Source organism: Aquarana catesbeiana, linkage group LG09, assembly GCF_042186555.1.
Source record: "Aquarana catesbeiana isolate 2022-GZ linkage group LG09, ASM4218655v1, whole genome shotgun sequence".
NCBI lineage: Eukaryota > Metazoa > Chordata > Amphibia > Anura > Ranidae > Aquarana > Aquarana catesbeiana.
In genome coordinates this window covers 24,770,303-24,786,253 of record NC_133332.1, presented here as the reverse complement: position 1 = coordinate 24,786,253, position 15,951 = coordinate 24,770,303, and the positions used below count along the sequence as shown (strand labels likewise).

Below are 15,951 nucleotides of genomic sequence, written 5' to 3'. Positions count from 1 at the left end.
ATGTCAGGAAGCTACCAGCAAGGAGAAGAGTGAGCGCCACAGTAGTGACATCACCAAACTTCACTCCAATTCCCCTGCAACTAGAATTCAGAGATTGCAATGCCTTAGATCTCACACAACACACACACAGCTAAGCGGCTGCGTTGAAAGGAGTGCTCGGGCACGCTTGCATACCAGGAAGTGTGCTACTATTTTTAAGAGGAATTTCAGGCCAAAGATATATTTTTCAGGGTACTTCTTAGAAACAAAATGAGTCAATGTTTCCTACAATATAGCAAAGTTGACTTTTTGAGTTCTGTTCAACTTTGAAGGCTCTATTGCATTCCTTTGCGTTGTGTGAGGCACGTTCCAAAGTCTGACTTTTAGAAAGTCAGTATCTGATCTCATATTACAAAATGGTTCCACTGGGGGTTGAACCCAGGACCTTCTGCGTGTAAAGCAGACGTGATAACCGCTTCACTATGGAACCTGTGAAAAGTGTGCCTAATTGTCAATTTTTCAGAAAGGTAAGGGTTAAAAACCAAAGAATGCTTGCATCCTATAGGTCAATCTGAGATCCTTTGGCATTTCTATGGTTTTAGGACACTTTCAAGGGTGTAGCAAAACTGGTGTTTCTGACCACTCTTTGCATAAGGGCCATGACCTAGTATCAGCCCATAGCAAAGAGCTCCAGGGTAGCTATGGTTCCCTTATAAAAGCTATACTCTGGAAGCCGTTCCTCAAGAAAATGAAGGCAGAGGGCAAAGGACTAGTTACCAGTCATGCCTGTGGCCTCCCTGCAGCTGATCTTTTCCCCGTGACTGACTTACCATGTCTTGTTTTATAGCGTGTCTCTGTGTAAAGGTGGCCACCTTGGTAGAGGAAGGGCTTTGCTTCCTCATGTCAGAAAGCCACCAGCAAGGAGAAGACTGAGCACCACAGTAGTGACATCACCAAACTTCACTCCAATACCCCTGAGACTAGAAGTCAGAGTTTGCAAAGCCTTATATCTCACACAACACACACACAGCTATGCGGCTGCATCGAAAGGAGTGCTTGGGCACGCTTGCATACCAGGAAGTGCGCTACTATTTTTAAGAGGAATTTCAGGCCAAAGATATATTTTTCGGGGTACTGCTTAGAAACAATTAACATGAGTCAATGTTTCCTACAATATAGCAAAGGTTGACTTTTTGAGTTCTGTTCAACTTTGAAGGCTCTATTGCATTCCTTTGCGTTGTGTGAGGCACGTTCCAAAGTCTGACTTTTAGAAAGTCAGTATCTGATCTCATATTCCAAAATAGTTCCACTGAAGGTTGAACCCAGGACCTTCTGCGTGTAAAGCAGACGTGATAACCGCTACACTATAGAACCTGTGAAAACTTTGCCTAATTGTCAATTTTTCAGAAAGGGATGGGTTAAACACCAAAGATTGCTTGCATCCTATAGGTCAACCTGAGATCCTTTGGCATTTCCTTGGTTTTAGGACACTTTCAAGGGGGTAGCAAAACTGGTGTTTCTGACCACTCTTTGCATAAGGGCCATGACCTAGTATCAGCCCATAGCAAAGAGCTCCAGAGTCGCTATAGTTCCCTTATAACAGCTATACTCTGGAAGCTGTTACTCAAGAAAAGGAAGGCAGAGGGCAAAGGACTAGTTACCAGTCATGCCTGTGGCCTTCCTGCAGCTGATCTTTTCCCCATGGCTGGCTTACCTTGCCTTATTTTATAGCGTGTATCTGTGTAGAGGTGGCCACCTTGATAGAGGCAGGGCTTTGCTTCCTCATGTCAGAAAGCCACCAGCAAGGAGAAGAGTGAGCACCACAGTAGTGACATCACCAAACTTTACTCCAATACCCCTGAGACTAGAAGTCAGTGTTTGCAAAGCCTTATATCTCACACAACACACACACAGCTATGCGGCTGTATCGAAAGGAGTGCTTGGGCACGCTTGCATACCAGGAAGTGCACTACTATTTTTAAGAGGAATTTCAGGCCAAAGATATATTTTTCAGGGTACTGCTTAGAAACAATTAACATGTGTCAATGTTTCCTACAATATAGCAAAGGTTGACTTTTTGAGTTCCGTTCAACTTTGAAAGCTCTATTGCTTTTCTTTATGTTTTGTGAGGCACGTTCCAAAGTCTGACTTTCGGAAAGTCAGTATCTGATCTCATATTACAAAATGGTTCCACTGGGGGTTGAACCCAGGACCTTCTGCGTGTAAAGCAGACGTGATAACCGCTACACTATAGAACCTGTAAAAAAAGTGTACCTAATTGTCAATTTTTCAGAAAGGGAAGGGTTAAACACCAAAGATTGCTTGCATCCTATAGGTCAACCTGAGATCCTTTGGCATTTCCTTGGTTTTAGGACACTTTCAAGGGGGTAGCAAAACTGGTGTTTCTGACCACTCTTTGCATAAGGGCCATAACCTACTATCAGCCCATAGCAAAGAGCTCCAGGGTCGCTATGGTTCCCTTATAAAAGCTGTACTCTGGAAGCCATTCCTCAAGAAAATGAAGGCAGAGGGCAAAGGACTAGTTACCAGTCATGCCTGTGGCCACCCTGCTGCTGATCTTTTCCATGTGACTGACTTACCATGTCTTGTTTTATAGCGTGTCTCTGTGTGGAGGTGGCCACCTTGGCAGAGGCAGGGATTTGCTTCCTCATGTCAGGAAGCTGCCAGCAAGGAGAAGAGTGAGCACCACAGTAGTGACATCACCAAACTTCACTCCAATTCCCCTGCAACTAGAATTCAGAGATTGCAATGCCTTAGATCTCACACAACACACACACAGCTAAGCGGCTGCGTTGAAAGGAGTGCTTGGGCACGCTTGCATACCAGGAAGTGTGCTACTATTTTTAAGAGGAATTTCAGGCCAAAGATATATTTTTCAGGGTACTTCTTAGAAACAACATGAGTCAATGTTTCCTACAATATAGCAAAGTTGACTTTTTGAGTTCTGTTCAACTTTGAAGGCTCTATTGCATTCCTTTGCGTTGTGTGAGGCACGTTCCAAAGTCTGACTTTTAGAAAGTCAGTATCTGATCTCATATTACAAAATGGTTCCACTGGGGGTTGAACCCAGGACCTTCTGCGTGTAAAGCAGACGTGATAACCGCTACACTATGGAACCTGTGAAAAGTGTGCCTAATTGTCAATTTTTCAGAAAGGTAAGGGTTAAAAACCAAAGAATGCTTGCATCCTATAGGTCAATCTGAGATCCTTTGGCATTTCTTTGGTTTTAGGACACTTTCAAGGTTGTAGCAAAATTGGTGTTTCTGACCACTCTTTGCATAAGGGCCATAACCTAGTATCAGCCCATAGCAAAGAGCTCCAGGGTCGCTATGGTTCCCTTATAACAGCTATACTCTGGAAGCCGTTACTCAAGAAAATGAAGGCAGAGGGCCAAGGAATAGTTACCAGTCATGGCTGTAGCCTTACTGCAGCTGATCTTTTCCCCATGGCTGGTTTACCTTGTCTTGTTTTATAGCGTGTATCTGTGTAGAGGTGGCCACCTTGATAGAGGCAGGGCTTTGCTTCCTCATGTCAGAAAGCCACCAGCAAGGAGAAGAGTGAGCACCACAGTAGTGACATCACCAAACTTCACTCCAATACCCCTGAGACTAGAAGTCAGAGTTTGCAAAGCATTATATCTCACACAACACACACACAGCTATGCGGCTGCATCGAAAGGAGTGCTTGGGCACGCTTGCATACCAGGAAGTGCGCTACTATTTTTAAGAGGAATTTCAGGCCAAAGATATATTTTTCAGGGTACTGCTTAGAAACAACATGAGTCAATGTTTCCTACAATATAGCAAAGGTTGACTTTTTGAGTTCTGTTCAACTTTGAAGGCTCTATTGCATTCCTTTGCATTGTGTGAGGCACGTTTCAAAGTCTGACTTTTAGAAAGTCAGTATCTGATCTCATATTACAAAATGGTTCCACTGGGGGTTGGACCCAGGACCTTCTGCGTGTAAAGCAGACGTGATAACCGCTACACTATGGAACCTGAGAAAAGAATGCCTAATTGTCAATTTTTCAGAAAGGTAAGGGTTAAAAACCAAAGAATTCTTGCATCCTATAGGTCAATCTGAAATCCTTTGGCATTTCTTTGGTTTTAGGACACTTTCAAGGGTGTAGCAAAACTGGTGTTTCTGACCACTCTTTGCATAAGGGCCATGACCTAGTATCAGCCCATAGCAAAGTGCTCCAGGGTAGTTATGGTTCCCTTATAAAAGCTATACTCTGGAAGACGTTCCTCAAGAAAAGGAAGGCAGAGGGCAAAGGACTAGTTACCATTCATGCCTGTGGCCTCCCTGCAGCTGATCTTTTCCCCGTGACTGATTTACCATGTCTTGTTTTATAGCGTGTCTCTGTGTAAAGGTGGCCACCTTGGTAGAGGAAGGGCTTTGCTTCCTCATGTCAGAAAGCCACCAGCAAGGAGAAGACTGAGCAACACAGTAGTGACATCACCAAACTTCACTCCAATACCCCTGAGACTAGAAGTCAGAGTTCGCAAAGCCTTACAACACACACACACAGCTATGCGGCTGCATCGAAAGGAGTGCTTGGGCACGATTGCATACCAGGAACTGCGCTACTATTTTTAAGAGGAATTTCAGGCCAAAGATATATTTTTCAGGGTACTGCTTAGAAACAATTAACATGAGTCAATGTTTCCTACAATATAGCAAAGGTTGATTTTTTGAGTTCTGTTCAACTTTGAAAGCTCTATTGCATTCCTTTGCGTTGTGTGAGGCACGTTCCAAAGTCTGACTTTTAGAAAGTCAGTATCTGATCTCATATTACAAAATGGTTCCACTGGGGGTTGAACCCAGGACCTTCTGCATGTAAAGCAGACGTGATAACCGCTACACTATGGAACCTGTGAAAAGAGTGCCTAATTGTCAATTTTTCAGAAAGGTAAGGGTTAAAAACCAAATTATTCTTGCATCCTATAGGTCAATCTGAGATCCTTTGGCATTTCTTTGATTTTAGGACACTTTCAAGGGTGTAGCAAAACTGGTGTTTCTGACCACTCTTTGCATAAGGGCCATGACCTAGTATCAGCCCATAGCAAAGAGCTCCAGGGTAGCTATGGTTCCTTTATAAAAGCTATACTCTGGAAGCCATTCCTCAAGAAAATGAAGGCAGAGGGCAAAGGACTAGTTACCAGTAGGGATGAGCCGAACACCCCCCGGTTCGGTTCGCACCAGAACCCGCGAACGGACCGAAAGTTCGCACGAACGTTAGAACCCCATTGACGTCTATGGGACTCGAACGTTCGAAATCAAAAGTGCTCATTTTAAAGGCTAATTTGCATGGTATTGTCCTAAAAAGGGTTTGGGGACCCGGGTCCTACCCCAGGGGACATGTATCAATGCAAAAAAAACTTTTAAAAACGTCCGTTTTTTCGGGAGCAGTGATTTTAATGATGCTTAAAGTAAAAAAAAAAAAGTGAAATATTCCTTTAAATATCGTACCTGGGGGGTGTCTATAGTATGCCTGTAAAGTGACGCGTGTTTCCCATGTTTAGAACAGTCCCTGCACCAAATGTCATTTTTAAAGGAAAAAATCTCATTTAAAACTGCTTGCGGGTTTAATGTCATGTCGGGTCATGGCAATATGGATGAAAATCAGTGAGACAAACGGCATGGGTACCCCCCAGTCCATTACCAGTCCCTTTGGGTCTTGTATGGATATTAAGGGGAACCCCGCACCCAAATTAAAATAAGGAAAGGTGTGGGGCCACCAGGCCCTATATACTCTGAACAGCAGTATACAGGCGGTGCAAACAAGACAGGGACTGTAGGTTTGTTGTTAAGTAGAATCTGTTTGTAATTTTGAACATTTTTAACGTGTTTAGCTCCAGCCAAAAAATCTTTTCTAAGCTTTTTGGAAAACATAGGGAAGGGTTATCACCCCTGTGACATTTGTTTTGCTGTCTTTCCTCCTCTTCAGAAGATTTCACCTCACTTTTTTGTCCCAATGAAAAATGTTTTTTGAAAATTTGGGTTTTTTTGTGGAACAAGGATTGGAAAGCATCAGTGGAAAGGAGAACTTGTTTTCCCATATTAACTCTTACAGGAGAGAATTTCCCTTCCTAGGGGTAGATTTCATCTCACTTCCTGTTGTCTCCTTCCGTTTGCAAGTAGGACTCGTTTGTAAGTTAGATGTTTGAAAGTAGGGTCCTGCCCTATATACTCAGCAGAAATTTGGGCCTTAGGTGTTGCTGTGGCCACAACACTGTAAGCCCTCACAGGGCCCTGCTGTGAAATATTAGATCAAGAATTGTAATTACATGCCCCTGTTGAACAGGAGCTGAAAAATTAGGCCTTAGACACTGGTGCTGGTGCCACAACACTGCAACCCCTCACAGACACTCTAGTTGGAACGCAGGAACGAGCCCTGCTGCAAATTATTGCTTCAAAAATTGTAATTACACGCCCCTGTTAGACAGGGGCAGAAAAATTGGGCCTTAGGCACTGGTGCTGGTGCCACAACACTGCAACCCCTCACAGACACTCTAGTTGGAACGCAGGAACGAGCCCTGCTGCAAAGTATTGCATCAAAAATTGTAATTACACGCCCCTGTTAGACAGGGGCAGAAAAATTGGGCCTTAGGCACTGGTGCTGGTGCCACAACACTGCAACCCCTCACAGACACTCTAGTTGGAACGCAGGAACGAGCCCTGCTGCAAAGTATTGCATCAAAAATTGTAATTACACGCCCCTGTTAGACAGGGGCAGAAAAATTGGGCCCTAGGCACTGGTGCTGGTGCCACAACACTGCAACCCCTCACAGACACTCTAGTTGGAATGCAGGAACGAGCCCTGCTGCAAAGTATTACATCAAAAATTGTAATTACACGCCCCTGTTAAACAGGGGCTGAAAAATTGTGCCTTAGGCACTGGTGGTGGCGCCCAGAACCAAAAATGTTCTTACAAGCTATCAGCGTGATGATTGAGGAGGAAGAGGATAATTACTCAGGGATAGTCACTCAGCATCAGCATAGGCAGTCTTTGAAGGGATCTGAGATTTCAAAAAAAATTATTCGGTTACATCAGCATCAGGTGCTTGGTAGCTGGTGGTGATCCAAGACTCATTCATTTTTATGAAGGTCAGCCGATCGACCGAGTCGGTGGACAGACGCACCCTGTGATCGGTTACCACGCCTCCAGCAGCACTGAATGTGCGTTCCGAAAGAACGCTGGATGCAGGACAGGCCAGTAGCTCAATTGCATACTGTGCAAGCTCTGGCCAGTGATCCATCCTCAAGACCCAGTAACCCAGAGGATTTTCGGTGGGAAAGGTGTCCAAGTCTGATCTTGCCCCTAGGTATTCCTGCACCATGTAAAACAGACGCTGGCGATGGTTGCTGGAACCGATCATACCTTGGGGCTGCGGACCAAAAAATTGTCTGAACGCATCGGTCAGACGGCCACCTTCTCCACCGCTCCTTCTTTGACTGACCGAAGCCTCAGCAACACGTTGTCCAGAAACAGGAGTTTGTAACCTCCCAGTCTCTGGGAACGCGTTGCACAGACCTTTCTGCAAGGCCTCCCGAAGATGTTTCATCCTCTGCTCCCTCTGCGATGGCAAGATAAGGTCCGCAACCTTACCCTTGTAACGTGGATCAAGGAGGGTTGCCAGCCAGTATTGGTCCTTCTCCTTGATACCACGAATACGAGGATCCTTACGCAGGCTTTGCAGGATCAGGGAGGCCATGCAGCGTAGGTTTGCTGAGGCATTCGGTCCGGAGTCCTCTGGGTCACTAAGAACGACATGGTCCGCAGCCACCTCCTCCCAGCCACGTACAAGTCCATGTGTTTCTTGGGACTGATCCCTTAAAGACTGCTGCTGATGCTGAGTGCCAGGCTCCACCTCCATACTGACACAATCTTCCTCCTCCTCCTCTTCCTCCTCGTCCTCTTCCTGTGTGATCGGCGGGCACGCAGGAACACTGTCTGGATAAAGGGGGCCTTGAGAGCTAAGGAAGTCCTCCTCTTCCTGCCTCTGCTCTGCCTCAAGTGCCCTGTCCATTATTCCACGCAGCGTGTGCTCCAACAGGTGGACAAGGGGGACAGTGTCACTGATGCATGCACTGTCACTGCTCACCATCCTCGTGGCCTCCTCGAATGGTGACAGGACAGTGCATGCATCCCTGATCATGGCCCACTGGCGTGGGGAAAAAAAACCAAGCTCCCCTGACCCTGTCCTGGTGCCATAGTCGCACAGGTACTCATTGATGGCCCTCTGCTGCGTGTGCAGCCGCTGCAGCATGGCCAACGTTGAGTTCCACCTGGTGGGCATGTCACAGATTAGGCGGTTCTTGGGCAGGTTAAACTCCTTTTGGAGGTCCGTCAGCCGAGCACTGGCATTATATGACCGGCGGAAATGCACACAGACTTTCCTGGCCTGCCTCAGGACATCCTGTAAGCCCGGGTACCTGCCCAAGAACCGCTGCACCACCAAGTTAAGGACGTGAGCCAAACAGGGCACATGGGTCATTTGTCCCTGTCGGAGGGCAGAGAGGAGGTTGGTGCCATTGTCGCAAACCACCATTCCTGCCTTAAGTTGGCGTGGCGTCAACCACCTCTGAACCTGCCCCTGCAGAGCTGACAGAACCTCTGCCCCAGTGTGGCTCCTGTCCCCCAAGCACACCAGCTCAAGCACCGCATGGCATCTTTTGGCCTGCGTACTTGCGTAGCCCCTTGAACGCCTACGGAGCACCGCTGGTTCCGAGGAAGAGGCCATGGAGGAAGAAGAAGAGGAGGGGGTGGAGGAGAGAGGTGTGTCACAATCAGCATTTTGGAGGCGTGGTGGCGGAACAACCTCCAACACTACTGCACCTTGTCCTGCATCCTTCCCAGCTGCCAGCAGAGTCACCCAATGCGCCGTGAAACTTAGGTAACGTCCCTGTCCATGCCTGCTGGACCATGAGTCAGCGGTAATATGCACCTTACCGCTGACCGCCCTGTCCAGCGAGGCATGGACATTGCCTTCCACATGCCGGTAGAGAGCCGGAATCGCCTTCCGTGAGAAAAAGTGGCGTTTGGGTACCTGCCACTGAGGAACCGCACATTCCACAAACTCACGGAAGGGGGCAGAGTCTACCAACTGAAAAGGCAGCAGTTGAAGTGCTAGCAATTTTGCCAAGCTAGCATTCAACCGCTGGGCATGTGGATGGCTGGGAGCAAACTTCTTTCGGCGGTGCAGCAGCTGGGGCAGGGAAATTTGCCTGGTACAATCTGACGTCGGTGTACCAAAAGCAGATTGCCCACAAGTACTTGGCTGTGACACACCTAATTCTACACCTTCATTCCTCTCACTGCAGGTCTCAGAGAGGACTGAAGGTCTAGTGGGGTTGGAAATCTCAGCTGATGAGGAGCAAGGAGAGATCCTCTTTGTTCTTTGGTGTGGGTCTTTTAGATACGCTTGCCAACGAACTGCATGGCAGGTCAACATATGTCTGGTCAAGCATGTGGTACCCAAGCGGGAGATATTTTGGCCACGCGAGATACGCTTGAGACATATGTTGCAAATAGCAGCGGTGCGATCTGATGCACTCGTCTCAAAAAAGGCCCACACCAAAGAACTTTTTGAATAACGCGCAGAGACTGCAGCGCCCTGCACATGTGGAGCTTTGGGGTGTGATGCAGTCAATGTGCTGCCCTTAGGCTGGCCCCTGGAGGGCATCCTGCCTCGTTGGTGATGTGCCGCCGCCTCCTCCTCCTCCTCCTCTCTCCTATCAGGCACCCACGTTGAGTCAGTGACCTCATCATCCCCTCCCTCCTCATCACTGGAGCAAACCTGGCAGTATGCTGCAGCAGGGGGAGCATGACTGCCAGATTGCTGTCCTTCTTGGGCACCCCCTCTGTCCGCGCTCATGTTACTGCCTTCATCGAGCTCAGTATCGTCATCAGAGCCTTCCAAACGCTGGGCATCCTCCTGGAGCATGTACCCAACACTGTGGTCAAACAGTTCGAGGGAATCCTCATGAGGACATGGTGGAGCTAGGGAAGGAGTCACTGATGACATTGAGCTGAGGGAAGAGGCCGCTGCTTTGCCAGACAAAGCACCCTGGGCATGGGTGAGAGAGGATGAGGAGGATGAGGACGGCTTGGTCATCCACTCGACCAAGTCTTCCGCATGTTGCGGCTCAACATGGCCAGCTGCCGAAAAAAAGGCCAAGCGTGTCCCATGGCCACGTGCTGATGAGGATGCACCGTCTCCACGACCAGCACTAGACACAGAGCCTGCTTGCCCTCTCTTATTGGCTTGTGACTGTCTGCCTCTCCTTCTTGGCCTTCCAGACATACTAATGGCCTGTAGCTGCACTAAGCTGGGATAGAACACCTGTAATTTTCTTCAAGTAGCTTTATATACTGTAACCAGACAAGCCTGCCTGTCAGTAGGAAGATAACAGGAACGGATCTAGCTGAACACTGTGAGCAGGACGCACTGTACTAAATGTAAATAGTCTAGCTGCCTGACCGTGGTACTAATAGGATCAAATAGAACACCTGTAATTTTCTTCAGGTAGCTTTATATACTGTAACCAGACAAGCCTGCCTGTCAGTAGGAAGATAACAGGAACGGATCTAGCTGTACACTGTGAGCAGGACGCACTGTACTAAATGTAAATAGTCTAGCTGCCTGACCGTGGTACTAATAGGATCAAATAGAACACCTGTAATTTTCTTCAGGTAGCTTTATATACTGTAACCAGACAAGCCTGCCTGTCAGTAGGAAGATAACAGGAACGGATCTAGCTGTACACTGTGAGCAGGACGCACTGTACTAAATGTAAATAGTCTAGCTGCCTGACCGTGGTACTAATAGGATCAAATAGAACACCTGTAATTTTCTTCAGGTAACTTTATATACTGTAACCAGACAAGCCTGCCTGTCAGTAGGAAGATAACAGGAACGGATCTAGCTGAACACTGTGAGCAGGACGCACTGTACTAAATGTAAATAGTCTAGCTGCCTGACCGTGGTACTAATAGGATCAAATAGAACACCTGTAATTTTCTTCAGGTAGCTTTATATACTGTAACCAGACAAGCCTGCCGGTCAGTAGGAATTTAACAGGAACGGATCTAGCTGAACACTGTGAGCAGGACGCACTGCACTAAATGTAAATAGCAGGAACGGATCTAGCTGAACACTGTGAGCAGGACGCACTGCACTAAATGTAAATAGTCTAGAAGATAACAGGAACGGATCTAGCTGAACACTGTGAGCAGGACGCACTGCACTAAATGTAAATAGTCTAGAAGATAACAGGAACGGATCTAGCTGAACACTGTGAGCAGGACGCACTGCACTAAATGTAAATAGCAGGAACGGCTCTAGCTGAACACTGTGCGCAGGACGCACTGCACTAAATGTAAATAGCAGGAACGGATCTAGCTGAACACTGTGAGCAGGACGCACTGCACTAAATGTAAATAGCAGGAACGGATCTAGCTGAACACTGTGAGCAGGACGCACTGCACTAAATGTAAATAGCAGGAACGGATCTAGCTGAACACTGTGAGCAGGACGCACTGCACTAAATGTAAATAGCAGGAACGGATCTAGCTGAACACTGTGAGCAGGACGCACTGCACTAAATGTAAATTGCAGGAACGGATCTAGCTGAACACTGTGAGCAGGACGCACTGCACTAAATGTAAATAGTCTAGAAGATAACAGGAACGGATCTAGCTGAACACTGTGAGCAGGACGCACTGCACTAAATGTAAATAGCAGGAACGGATCTAGCTGAACACTGTGAGCAGGACGCACTGCACTAAATGTAAATAGCAGGAACGGATCTAGCTGAACACTGTGAGCAGGACGCACTGCACTAAATGTAAATAGCAGGAACGGATCTAGCTGAACACTGTGAGCAGGACGCACTGCACTAAATGTAAATTGCAGGAACGGATCTAGCTGAACACTGTGAGCAGGACGCACTGCACTAAATGTAAATAGTCTAGAAGATAACAGGAACGGATCTAGCTGAACACTGTGAGCAGGACGCACTGCACTAAATGTAAATAGCAGGAACGGATCTAGCTGAACACTGTGAGCAGGACGCACTGCATTAAATGTAAATAGTCTAGATAGAAGATAACAGGAACGGATCTAGCTAAACTGAATACAGTGTATATATATATATGCAACACCTGGGATGCATATATATACACAATACACTGTAAGTGCAGCTAACTGACTGACTGTTCTGCCTAATCTATCTAACTCAAATCAAATGACACTGTCTCTCTCTCTCTCTATCTCTCAGCACACCGGAACACACACTACACAGGGCCGCCGTGCAGGCGGCCTTATATAGTGTGGGGTGTGTACTAAATCCCCTGAGCCATAATTGGCCAAAGCCACCCTGGCTTTGGCCAATTACAGCTCTCTCTACTGACAGCGCTGTGATTGGCCAAGCATGCGGGTCATAGTGCATGCTTGGCCAATCATCAGCCAGCAATGCACTGCGATGCCGCAGTGAATTATGGGCCGTGACGCGCCACACGAATTTAGCGCGAACGGCCCATAACGTTCGCAATTCGGCGAACGATCGAACAGTCGATGTTCGAGTCGAACATGGGTTCGACTCGAACACGAAGCTCATCCCTAGTTACCAGTCATGCCTGTGGCCTCCCTGCAGCTGATCTTTTCCCCGTGACTGATTTACCATGTCTTGTTTTATAGCGTGTCTCTGTGTAAAGGTGGCCACCTTGGTAGAGGAAGGGCTTTGCTTCATCATGTCAGAAAGCCACCAGCAAGGAGAAGACTGAGCACCACAGTAGTGACATCACCAAACTTCACTCCAATACCCCTGAGACTAGAAGTCAGAGTTTGCAAAGCCTTATATCTCACACAACACACACACAGCTATGTGGCTGCATCGAAAGGAGTGCTTGGGCACGCTTGCATACCAGGAAGTGCGCTACTATTTTTAAGAGGAATTTCAGGCCAAAGATATATTTTTCAGGGTACTGCTTAGAAACAATTAACATGAGTCAATGTTTCCTACAATATAGCAAAGGTTGACTTTTTGAGTTCTGTTCAACTTTGAAGGCTCTATTGCATTCCTTTGCGTTGTGTGAGGCACGTTCCAAAGTCTGACTTTTAGAAAGTCAGTATCTGATCTCATATTCCAAAATGGTTCCACTGGGGGTTGAACCCAGGACCTTCTGCGTGTAAAGCAGACGTGATAACCGCTACACTATAGAACCTGTGAAAACGTTGCCTAATTGTCAATTTTTCAGAAAGGGATGGGTTAAACACCAAAGATTGCTTGCATCCTATAGGTCAACCTGAGATCCTTTGGCATTTCCTTGGTTTTAGGACACTTTCTAGGGGGTAGCAAAACTGGTGTTTCTGACCACTCTTTGCATAAGGGCCATAACCTACTATCAGCCCATAGCAAAGAGCTCCAGGGTCGCTATGGTTCCCTTATAAAAGCTATACTCTGGAAGCCATTCCTCAAGAAAATGAAGGCAGAGGGCAAAGGACTAGTTACGAGTCATGCCTGTGGCCACCCTGCTGCTGATATTTTCCCCGTGACTGACTTACCATGTCTTGTTTTATAGCGTGTCTCTGTGTGGAAGTGGCCACCTTGGTAGAGGTAGGGATTTGCTTCTTCATGTCAGGAAGCTGCCAGCAAGGAGAAGAGTGAGCACCACAGTAGTGACATCACCAAACTTCACTCCAATTCCCCTGCAACTAGAATTCAGAGATTGCAATGCCTTAGATCTCACACAACACACACACAGCTAAGCGGCTGCGTTGAAAGGAGTGCTTGGGCACGCTTGCATACCAGGAAGTGTGCTACTATTTTTAAGAGGAATTTCAGGCCAAAGATATATTTTTCAGGGTACTTCTTAGAAACAACATGAGTCAATGTTTCCTACAATATAGCAAAGGTTGATTTTTTGAGTTCTGTTCAACTTTGAAGGCTCTATTGCATTCCTTTGCATTGTGTGAGGCACGTTTCAAAGTCTGACTTTTAGAAAGTCAGTATCTGATCTCATATTACAAAATGGTTCCACTGGGGGTTGAACCCAGGACCTTCTGCGTGTAAAGCAGACGTGATAACCGCAACACTATGGAACCTGTGAAAAGAGTGCCTAATTGTCAATTTTTCAGAAAGGTAAGGGTTAAAAACCAAATAATTCTTGCATCCTATAGGTCAATCTGAGATCCTTTGGCATTTCTTTGGTTTTAGGACACTTTCAAGGGTGTAGCAAAACTGGTGTTTCTGACCACTCTTTGCATAAGGGCCATGACCTAGTATCAGCCCATAGCAAAGAGCTCCAGGGTAGCTATGGTTCCTTTATAAAAGCTATACTCTGGAAGCCGTTCCTCAAGAAAATGAAGGCAGAGGGCAAAGGACTAGTTACCAGTCATGCCTGTGGCCTCCCTGCAGCTGATCTTTTCCCCGTGACTGACTTACCATGTCTTGTTTTATAGCGTGTCTCTGTGTAAAGGTGGCCACCTTGGTAGAGGAAGGGCTTTGCTTCCTCATGTCAGAAAGCCACCAGCAAGGGGAAGACTGAGCAACACAGTAGTGACATCACCAAACTTCACTCCAATACCCCTGAGACTAGAAGTCAGAGTTTGCAAAGCCTTACAACACACACACAGCTATGCGGCTGCATCGAAAGGAGTACTTGGGCACGATTGCATACCAGGAACTGCGCTACTATTTTTAAGAGGAATTTCAGGCCAAAGATATATTTTTCAGGGTACTGCTTAGAAACAATTAACATGAGTCAATGTTTCCTACAATATAGCAAAGGTTGACTTTTTGAGTTCTGCTCAACTTTGAAGGCTCTATTGCATTCCTTTGCGTTGTGTGAGGCACGTTCCAAAGTCTGACTTTTAGAAAGTCAGTATCTGATCTCATATTACAAAATGGTTCCACGGGGGGTTGAACCCAGGACCTTCTGCGTGTAAAGCAGACGTGATAACCGCTACACTATGGAACCTGTGAAAAGTGTGCCTAATTGTCAATTTTTCAGAAAGGTAAGGGTTAAAAACCAAAGAATGCTTGCATCCTATAGGTCAATCTGAGATCCTTTGGCATTTCTTTGGTTTTAGGACACTTTCAAGGGTGTAGCAAAACTGGTGTTTCTGACCACTCTTTGCATAAGGGCCATGACCTAGTATCAGCCCATAGCAAAGAGCTCCAGAGTCGCTATAGTTCCCTTATAACAGCTATACTCTGGAAGCCGTTACTCAAGAAAAGGAAGGCAGAGGGCAAAGGACTAGTTACCAGTCATGCCTGTGGCCTTCCTGCAGCTGATCTTTTCCCCATGGCTGGCTTACCTTGCCTTATTTTATAGCGTGTATCTGTGTAGAGGTGGCCACCTTGATAGAGGCAGGGCTTTGCTTCCTCATGTCAGAAAGCCACCAGCAAGGAGAAGAGTGAGCACCACAGTAGTGACATCACCAAACTTTACTCCAATACCCCTGAGACTAGAAGTCAGTGTTTGCAAAGCCTTATATCTCACACAACACACACACAGCTATGCGGCTGCATCGAAAGGAGTGCTTGGGCACGCTTGCATACCAGGAAGTGCACTACTATTTTTAAGAGGAATTTCAGGCCAAAGATATATTTTTCAGGGTACTGCTTAGAAACAATTAACATGTGTCAATGTTTCCTACAATATAGCAAAGGTTGACTTTTTGAGTTCCGTTCAACTTTGAAAGCTCTATTGCTTTTCTTTATGTTTTGTGAGGCACGTTCCAAAGTCTGACTTTCGGAAAGTCAGTATCTGATCTCATATTACAAAATGGTTCCACTGGGGGTTGAACCCAGGACCTTCTGCGTGTAAAGCAGACGTGATAACCGCTACACTATAGAACCTGTAAAAAAAGTGTACCTAATTGTCAATTTTTCAGAAAGGGAAGGGTTAAACACCAAAGATTGCTTGCATCCTATAGGTCA

The 15,951-nt window shown here is 46.5% G+C and overlaps 10 non-coding genes across 10 annotated transcripts; all 10 read right to left on the bottom strand.

The window, feature by feature from the left end:
- Positions 1-396: 396 nt before the first annotated feature.
- TRNAV-UAC (transfer RNA valine (anticodon UAC)) lies at positions 397-469 on the bottom strand. The gene has a single exon. It is a non-coding gene; the product is annotated as a tRNA-Val (tRNA).
- An 811-nt stretch (positions 470-1,280) lies between these two features.
- TRNAV-UAC (transfer RNA valine (anticodon UAC)) lies at positions 1,281-1,353 on the bottom strand. Its single transcript has one exon. It is a non-coding gene; the product is annotated as a tRNA-Val (tRNA).
- An 811-nt stretch (positions 1,354-2,164) lies between these two features.
- TRNAV-UAC (transfer RNA valine (anticodon UAC)) lies at positions 2,165-2,237 on the bottom strand. The gene has a single exon. It is a non-coding gene; the product is annotated as a tRNA-Val (tRNA).
- An 808-nt stretch (positions 2,238-3,045) lies between these two features.
- On the bottom strand, positions 3,046-3,118 carry TRNAV-UAC (transfer RNA valine (anticodon UAC)). The gene has a single exon. It is a non-coding gene; the product is annotated as a tRNA-Val (tRNA).
- An 807-nt stretch (positions 3,119-3,925) lies between these two features.
- On the bottom strand, positions 3,926-3,998 carry TRNAV-UAC (transfer RNA valine (anticodon UAC)). The gene has a single exon. It is a non-coding gene; the product is annotated as a tRNA-Val (tRNA).
- An 804-nt stretch (positions 3,999-4,802) lies between these two features.
- On the bottom strand, positions 4,803-4,875 carry TRNAV-UAC (transfer RNA valine (anticodon UAC)). Its single transcript has one exon. It is a non-coding gene; the product is annotated as a tRNA-Val (tRNA).
- An 8,283-nt stretch (positions 4,876-13,158) lies between these two features.
- TRNAV-UAC (transfer RNA valine (anticodon UAC)) lies at positions 13,159-13,231 on the bottom strand. Its single transcript has one exon. It is a non-coding gene; the product is annotated as a tRNA-Val (tRNA).
- An 807-nt stretch (positions 13,232-14,038) lies between these two features.
- TRNAV-UAC (transfer RNA valine (anticodon UAC)) lies at positions 14,039-14,111 on the bottom strand. The gene has a single exon. It is a non-coding gene; the product is annotated as a tRNA-Val (tRNA).
- An 802-nt stretch (positions 14,112-14,913) lies between these two features.
- TRNAV-UAC (transfer RNA valine (anticodon UAC)) lies at positions 14,914-14,986 on the bottom strand. Its single transcript has one exon. It is a non-coding gene; the product is annotated as a tRNA-Val (tRNA).
- An 811-nt stretch (positions 14,987-15,797) lies between these two features.
- TRNAV-UAC (transfer RNA valine (anticodon UAC)) lies at positions 15,798-15,870 on the bottom strand. The gene has a single exon. It is a non-coding gene; the product is annotated as a tRNA-Val (tRNA).
- Between the last annotated feature and the right edge of the window lie 81 nt (positions 15,871-15,951).